This window comes from Magnolia sinica, chromosome 6 (assembly GCF_029962835.1).
Source record: "Magnolia sinica isolate HGM2019 chromosome 6, MsV1, whole genome shotgun sequence".
Classification (NCBI taxonomy): Eukaryota; Viridiplantae; Streptophyta; class Magnoliopsida; order Magnoliales; family Magnoliaceae; genus Magnolia; species Magnolia sinica.
In genome coordinates, this window is record NC_080578.1 from 20,210,962 (window position 1) to 20,220,567 (window position 9,606).

The window sequence follows — 9,606 nt, forward strand, 5'->3', positions numbered from 1 at the left end:
TTGGCTATAACCCAAGTATACCATGGCCCTGGGGCCATTTGCATCAGTTATGGGCCTATATAATGCCCTTAAACCACCCTTCTCTCATTCCATACAATTTTCTCAAATCCTAGATGAGAGAAGAGAGGAAAGAGGAGGAAAGAGTGAGGAGAAGAGAAAGAGATAGAGAGATCATTGCTGGGATTCACTCCTACATCTCCATACGCCGAATCGCCACCCCACCATCGCTACACCATCGATTCTAACTTCGATTTGGGTAAGAAATCATAACCTTAATCTTGATTTAGGAATTCAAATAGAGTAATCAATGTAATAGCTAACCTGTTTCGTGATTTAGGTACCCATTGTTCTGTATATAGGAGCGTAGGATTCGAACTGAGTTCAAAACGAGTCAACCGACAAAAGGTGCAAACTATAAATATTTAGGTTATGGTTTTCAAGACTTTCAATGTTAGTTAATGATTTATATCTGACTTGATTGCTGCCATATAATCTTAGTTACGATGTATTCGATAATTTTTATATGTGTGTAAACTATGTAAATATATGATGCATTCCATGTGTTTGTTGAAATGTTCGAATGAATATGAAATCATGATTTGTTCTTGCCATGACTATTAACCTAGAATACATGATTTTTGTATGTATGACAACTCCTTTGTGAAAGGATTTGCCATAATTTATGCTATAACTAATTTAGTTCATATATGTGGTAATGTGTAGTCTAAGTGTTTGATAAAATATCTGAATAAGAAATTGTCCGATGAATTGTATTTATTAAAGGCTTTGAGATAAGATTCTCAACTACCTTATCTAGATGTATAATTTCCTTCATGTAGTCTTAATTTCAACTACGTGATTTATGTATAAAATGCATATGTATAACAACATGTTCTATGTGTTTGATAAAATATCTGAATGAGATATTGTTTGATGAATTGTATTTAATAAGGGTGTTGAGATAGAATTCTCAATTACCTTATCTATATGTATAATTTCCTTCATATAATCTTAGCATAAATAGCAGACCATAATATTAAGGACGTCACGCTAATGTTAGTCACTATAAATGAAACTACCATTAATGATATTAACATGGTATCCATTATTCAAAAATATTATCTTTAAATAATAAATTATATTATTTCATTACCATTGTAATACTCATTATAACTAGGGTCGCAAATATTAATTTTATCATTTGCGTTAAAATGTAATTAGCCATATTATTACATTGTGTTGAACCACACATACATTGTAGTACAGTGATTAGCATTTAACTCATAGAATCTAAGTCCAGGACTAAACCCTAGGATGAAGCCCTAACTCTACACTAAAACCCTAAAGATAAGTAATTAAAACCCTAGGCTATGATCTTAAACCCTAGGTAGTAGATAGAACTTGGATCTAATTGTACAAGTTCCTGATTTATGGTAGGACTTGACTTTAAGGGAACGCGCATTCCCTAGCGATGATTAAAGGCAAGTCGACAAATAAGGTGATGATTTCTTCCCCTTGAGCTTTCCACTTTCTCATTAGCTTAAGTGATAGTTTTTATTTTAATTTCGATTGTTAATTGATATCTTTACCCTATAATTACATGTGTTAATTGTTAGAATTGAAATGCTAGATAACATTCTTAATAATTATCTTGCATATTTTCTTATGTTCGTGGATTACTTGTGGATTATTTATAGAACTTAAACTGGTACGTTAGTGGGAAACCCCCACTTATAAACGTACACCCATACTTGGGATGTAACGTGATTGATTGTGATTGTAATGGGCCTTTGACTAGTGGTTACTTGAATGATGTTTAAAATGGAATATTGATGTGGGCCTACCATCCAGGGGTTGTTGTGTCTAAGTAGTTTTTGAGGATGATCTTATATTTGCTCCATGTGGCCCATTGATATCTGTCTTATGTGGCTTTATTTGGTATTTGCCCTATATGGGTTCGATGTATGATTTGGTGCAACCATGTGATGGTGAGCCCCATATACTGGATTATGATTGACCACTAGTCGACGGGTTCCATTAAACATCCTAAGGTAGTAGCCTCATGAGCCGAGGATGGTGGTATAGGACCTATGCCCGAGTTGTCGGCCTATGCTGGGTGACAAACCCCCCATAGTGACCTTTGAGCTTTCTTAAAATGATTGTTTGGAATTGGAATAATAATGATTGGGCTAATCATACATTTTTATAGCATATGGTCTTTTCCAGGTGATTAAATTCTCCTTAGGCGATCTATACTTTATGGTCATTTCTGGGTGATCAAATTCTCCTTGGACGATCTATACTTTATAGTTTTTTTCGGGTGATCAAATTCTCCTTGGGCAATTTATACTTTATGGTCTTTTCTGATTGATTAAATTCTCCTTGGGCGATCTATGGTCTTTTCCGAGTGATTAAATTCTCCTTGGGCGAATTATGTTTTATGGTCTTTTTCGGGTGATTAAATTCTCCTTGGGCGACCTATGTATTATGGTCTTTTTTCGGGTGATTAAATTCTCCTTGGGCGATCTATGTTTTATGGTCTTTTCCAGGTGATTAACTCTTCCTTGGGTGATCTATATATTATGGTCTTTTTCGGGTGATTAAATTCTCATTGGGCGATCTATGTATTGTGGTCCTTTCTAGGTGATTAAAGTCTTCTTGGGCGATCTATATATTATGGTCTTTCCCAGGTAGCTGGTTCTTCTTGGGCGTACCTTTGTGTATTTTTCTAGGTAACTAGTTCTCCTAGGGCGACCTTTTATTTTGACAGCAGGATGTGCATCCCTAGGTCAATGATGCATTCACGCATCCATGCATTTAATAAGACTGCATCATGTATTATTTTATATGTCTTGCCATGTCTTTATCACTATGCTTACTTAATGCGACGGTGTGTAATCTTAAGGAGAATTCACACTGAGCTGGCCACTCATTCATCAAATATATAACCGTATAGGTAGTGCAGGTGGCCTAGTTGATATTTATGTAGAGCAGGGTGCAATCACCAAGGATGCATGATTGTACTGCTAAGAGTTGCTACAAATTTTATAGTTTAAGATTTATTATAATGTATTTTGTTTCATATGCAATGTTATCTCATTTTGTAATTGTAAGTATTAGGACATTGGTTTGTATAAGTCATTATGGGCAGTCGCTCGAAATTTTTTAATATAAATGCAAATTTTTCATTATATTGATTTGTCCATTCTACGCTTATCTGTTAACTCTGATAAAAGAATATATATATATATATATATACACACACACACACACGTGTAATTTGGCACTTTAAATGTTAACACTCGGGTTTTTGGGAAACGGGTCATATACTCGGGTCCTGAGAACACGGGGCGTTACAGTTGTGAACTCGTTTATTTCATTGATCAATCAAATTATGAATTTTATAGAATTTATTTTCTATTTTACTTGCTTTTTCCTTGTAGATTCAAGAAGTCTACGTGAGGAGTCCATAGAAGCTTCGTGGATTTGGAGTAGTTATCCTTGAGGAAGACGGTGATCCACCATATCATGTTAGTCCCAGTGTCAATTGTGGACCCTACAAAGCTTTTTGTTAGGAGCATAGCCTCACCAAATGTGAGGCCATCTTGACACATTTATTTCATAAGCATGGTGTGAGCTAAAAATGAAGCATATCTAATTCTCAAGTCAACCACATGAAACAGCAGCAACGGAATGCCCACTCTTAAAAACTCCAGGACCACCTTAATGCCTAATCGTATTTTTTATTTTCTATCCAACCTGTTGGTAATGTTGTACAAGCTTGAATAAAGGATAAAAACAAATATTAACTTGATCCAAAACTTTTGGAGCCCTCGAGAAGTTTTTAATGGTCAATCACCATGTTTTCCTCTGGTGTGGTCTACTTGACATTTGGATCTGCTTCATTATTGTGCTTATGCTATAAAATGAACTGAAAAATGAATGGATAGCCTGGATATAATATATATACATCAAGGTGAGCCCTATGGTTAGGGCCGCACCTTATCCTTTGTTATTGCGATATTTTCTAGGGCAAAGTGCCTGTAAGGAGAATCTGTATCCTCTGCTTATCATGAACAAGGATTTCTTACTTGTTGGAATGTGATCGGTCCATGTTATTATTTATGTTGATGTTGTCTAGTACATTAAATGTAGTTAGTGATGATGTGACCTACTCACATTGCAACAATTTTCTATTGGAATAAATTAAAAACACAAAAATATTAGGTTAATACAAAACTTCCATGCCCCGTAAATATTTCAATAGTGGATATTCGATCTTATTATGTCTTGTATTGCTACAAGAGAAATTTACAACTGTACGACCCATTTATGGCCCATTTACATTTCTAAGCCCACTTCTTTTTACCTCGCGAGAATAATCCCCATACGTACGGACGACTTGCCAAAGGTCGAAAATGCCCCTGCTTTTTCAGAAATGCGATTTTTGAAAGCTTGGGTTCCCTATGGCTACAGATTACAACCATAGCCACAACCGTAGCCCTTGCTTTTTCGATGTCCTTTGATATATATCGAAGGTATTTCGATATGTACTTCGATCTGTATCGAAGGTCTTTCGATATGATCTGAAAAGGCCGAGCATTGTCCAACGAGTTTGCCTTAAAAATTCTGTAATTTTTGATACATATTGAAAAGTATTCGATAAGGTATTTTTATCTTTAGCTACAGATTATAACCGTAGCCATAATTGTAGTCTGTGCCAATCTGTGCAATTTTTCATTTTATTTTTTTTTATTTTTATTTTTTTACATGGAGAAATTTATTCTACCTACAATTTTCTCTAATACATATTTATATAAATATGTATATATAAGCATATAAAAAATTCTCTCTCTTTTTTTCATTTCTTTCTTTATTCATTTAGCAAGAATATCTTCTAAACCAGAATTATTTACTTGATGTAACCTATATGATTGTGGGGTAGGAGAAGTTACTTTAGCCAACCAACCTGGTTACTTTTTAAGATTCCATCAGGTCGATGGTCGAAAATCCATTTCATTCACTTCGCGGTTAATTTCAATCAGTTCGCGGTCAATTTCATTCATTTCATTTACTTCGCGATCAATTCCATGCATTTCACGGTCAATCCTGGCGATTCCCCTTCACTTCGCAGTCAATTCCATGCATTTCACGATCAATTCCTTCACTTCACGGTCAATTCCGTGCATTTCACGGTCAATTCCCTTCATTTCATGGTCAATTCCATGCATTTCACGGTCAATCCCAGCTATTCCCCTTCACTTCACGGTCAATTCCATGCATTCATGGTCAATTCCCTTTACTTCATGGTCAATTCAATGCATTTCATGGTCAATTCCCTTCATTTCATGGTCAATTCCATGCATTTCATAGTCAATCCCGGCGATTCCCCTTCACTTCACGGTCAATTCTCTTTACTTCACGGTCAATTCCTTTTACTTCACGATCAATTCAATGCATTTGACGGTCAATTCCCTTCATTTCATGATCAATTCCATGCATTTCACGGTCAATTCCCTTTACTTCACGGTCAATTCCATGCATTTCACGGTCAATTCTGGCGATTCCCCTTCACTTCACGGTCAATTCCATGCATTTCACGGTCAATTCCCTTTACTTCACGGTCATTCCATACATTTCACTGTTAATTCCCTTCACTTCACGGTCAATTCCCTTCATTTCACGGTCAATTCCGGCGATTCCCCTTCACTTCACGGTCAATTCCATGCATTTCACGGTCAATACCCTTTCCTTTACTTCACGGTCAATTCAATGCATTTCACGATCAATTCCGGAATTGAACATGAAATGCATTGAATTGACTGTGAAGTAAAGGGTATTGACCATGAAATGCATGGAATTGACAGTGAAGTGAAGGGGAATCGCCGGAATTGATCGTGAAATGAAGGGAATTGACCATGAAATGAGGGAATTAGAGTGAAGATGCATATAAATTGACTTATGAAGTAAAGGGAATTGCGTAAAATGCATGGAATTGATTGTGAAATGAAGGAAATTGGAATTGATTGTAAATGAAGGGAATTGACCGTGAAATGCATTGAATGACCGTGAAGTGAAGGCAACCGTGAAATGAATTAAATTGGCCGTGAAGTGAAGGGAATCGCGGGGATTGACTGAAGTGAAGGAATTTGACCACGAAATGCATGGAATTGGACCGTGAAGTGAAGGGGAATCGGAATTGGCAGTGAAATGCATGAATTGGCCGTGAAATGAAGGAAATTGCCGTGAAATGCATGGAATTGGCCGTGAAGTGAAGGGAATTGACCTGAAATGCATGGAATGACCGTGAAGTAAAAGGAATTGACCTGAAATGCATGGAATTGGCCATGAAGTGAAGGGAATCAGAATTGACCAAGAAATGCATGAAATTGACCATGAAATGAAGGAATTGACCTGAAATGCATGAAATTTTGCTGAAGTAAAGGGAATTGGCGATGAAATGCATGGAATTGACCATGAAGTGAAGGGGAATCGTCAAAATTGACCGTGAATGAAATGCATTGAATTGACGCTGAAGTAAAGGGAATTGACCATGAAATGCATGGAATTGACCGTGAAGTGAAGGGGAATCAAGGATTGACGTGAAATGCATGGAATTAGCTGAAATGAAGAGAATTGACGTGAAATGCATTGAATTGAGTGTGAAGTAAAGGGAAGTGAAATGCATGGAATTGGCAGTGAAATGAAGGGAATTGATCCGTGAAATGCATGGAATTGGCAGTGAAGTGAAGGGAATTGATCGTGAAATGCATGGAATTGCATGAAGTGAAGGGAATGGGAATTGGCAGTGAAATGCATGAAATTGACAGTGAAATGCATGGAAATGCATGCGTGAAGTGAAGGGAATTAACCATGAAATGCATGGAATTGACCATGAAGTGAAGGGGAATTGTCGAAATTGACCGTGAAATGCATGGAATTGATCGTGAAATGAAGGGAATTGACCGTGAAGTAAAAGGAATTGATCGTGAAATGCATGGAATTGACTGTGAAGTGAAGGGGAATCGCTGGAATTAACTGTGAAATGCATGGAATTGACCGTGAAATGAAGGGAATTAACCATGAAATGCACGGAATTGGCCGTGAAATGCTTGGAATTGACCGTGAAATGAAGGGAATTGACCATGAAATGCATTGAATTGACCATGAAGTAAAAGGAATTAACCGTGAAATGCATGGAATTGACTGTGAAGTGAAGGGGAATCACCGGGATTGACTGTGAAATGTATGGAATTGACCGTGAAATGAAGGGAATTGACCGTGAAATGAAGGGAATTGACCGTGAAATGCATTGAATTGGTCGTGAAGTAAAGGGAATTGACTGTGAAATGCATGAAATTGACTGTGAAGTGAAGGGGAATAGCTGGGATTGACCATGAAATGCATGGAATTGACCATGAAATGAAGGGAATTGACCGTGAAATGCACGGAACTGACCGTGAAGTGAAGGGAATTGACTGTGAAATGCATGGAATTGATCGCGAAGTAAATGAAATTGACCGCGAAGTGAACGAAATTGATTTTTGATCATCGACCTGATGGAATCTTGAAAAATAACCAGGTTGGTTGACTAAAGTAGCTTCTCCTATCCCAAAATCATATAGGGTGCGTCAAGTAACTAATTTTGGTTTAAAAGATATTCTTGTTAAATGAATAAAGAAAGAAATGAAAAAAAGAGAGAAAAAAAAATTATATGCTTATATATACATATTTATATAAATATGTATTAGAGAAAATTGTAGGTAGAATAAATTTCTCCATGTAAAAAAATAAAAATAAAATAAAAAATAAAAAAATTTGCACAGGGCAGCCGGACTACAGTAATGGCTACGGTTATAATCCGTAGCTATAAGTAAAATACCTTCAATACACATCGAATACTCTTCGATATATATCGAAAATTGCTGGATTTTTGAGGCAAACTCACTAGATAGTTCTGGACCTTTTTCGATCATATCGAAAGACTTTCAATACATATCAAAGTACATATTAAAATACCTTCGATACATATCAAAGGACATATCGAAAAAGCATGGGCTACGGTTATAGCTACGGTTATAATCCGTAGCCATAAGTTCCTGGTTATTTATTTATTTATTTATTTTTATTTTTTTACTGTTGTAATCCCCACTGTTTTTTGTGCATCCTATTATTAGGTATGTGTTATATCCAAACTGTCTATCTATTTGGCGAACTCGTATTAAGGCTTGAGACGAAAAATAAGACAGATCTAGCTATCAAGTGGACCACATTGTAAAAGGCAGTGGAGGATTGAACGTCTACCATTGAAACCCTTTTAGGGGTCACGGAAGTTTTGGATCATTATAAAATTTGTTTTTCCTCTTCATCCAGGTCTTTGTGACCTTATGAATAGATTGGATGGAAAATAAATGTTATGGTGAGCCTTACAAAATTTTTGTACATGAAAATCAATTTTCCGATGCTCTTTGTGGTGTGGTCCGGTTGATCTTTCGATATGATTCTTTTTTATATATAATGCTCCGAAATGATCTTGAAATATGGATGAACGTTGTGGATATAATAAATACGTAACTGTGGGGGCCATGTAACTTTGATCTTTTTTGAACCGTTCGTACAACTTGGAGTTCGAGGAGCGTCAGCGCTCGTCTTTGCGCACCACCCATCCGCTTCATGGAAAAAAGCAGGGGCATTTTCGGCCTTTGGCAAGCCGTCCGTACATCTGGGGCTTATTCTTGAGAGGTAAAAAGAAGTGGGCTTAAAAATATAAATGGGCCAAATATGGGTCGTACGGTTGTAAATTTCTCTTGCTACAACTTGAGTTTTGAATATGCTTTATTTTTGGGTGGTCTCCCCACAGGATCCGGAGAAAAAAACAGATCAATAAGATAGATTTTTCACAAACTTCATGATGGCCCACCCAGCTACTCAGCACAAGAAGGCAATCGGATTAGGTTGACAAAGCCAACAACCCCGGGATCTTCTACTTGCCGCAAGCATTTTTATAAATGGTTTGAACGGTATTAAATAATGAGATTGAATATCCATGTGGGCCATTTTAGTTTTGGATCAAATTAATATTTTTTTTGTTTTCAGTTTATCCAAATAGAAATGACTTTAGGAACGGTTTGACCGGCATGTAAACATCACTTTGGATCAGGCAAATATTTTTGTGCTGGCAGTTCATTCCAATAGAAATGACCTTATGAACGGTCTCAACGGCACGTAAACATCAAGGTGGACCAACGGAGGTTTTAACATTAGGTTAAAGCTTACCCACTTTTTCCTGCCTTACACCCTACTTGAGTTTTGGATCTGTCTCATTTTTTAACCATGATATGGCAAAATAAATGGATGGGATAGATTTCTCACAAACCCCACCACTAGCCAATGGCTGGTGGTCGGTGCTCTACGGGTCCTACCGTGATGTATGTGTTTCATCCATGCCGTCCATCTATTTTTCTAGATCATTTTAAGGTATGAGACCAAAAATTAGGTATATCACAATCTCAAGTGGACCACATTACAGGAAATAGTGTTGAATGAACGTCGACCATTAAAAACTTTTCGGGGCCATAAAAGTTTTGGATCAAGCTGATCATTGTT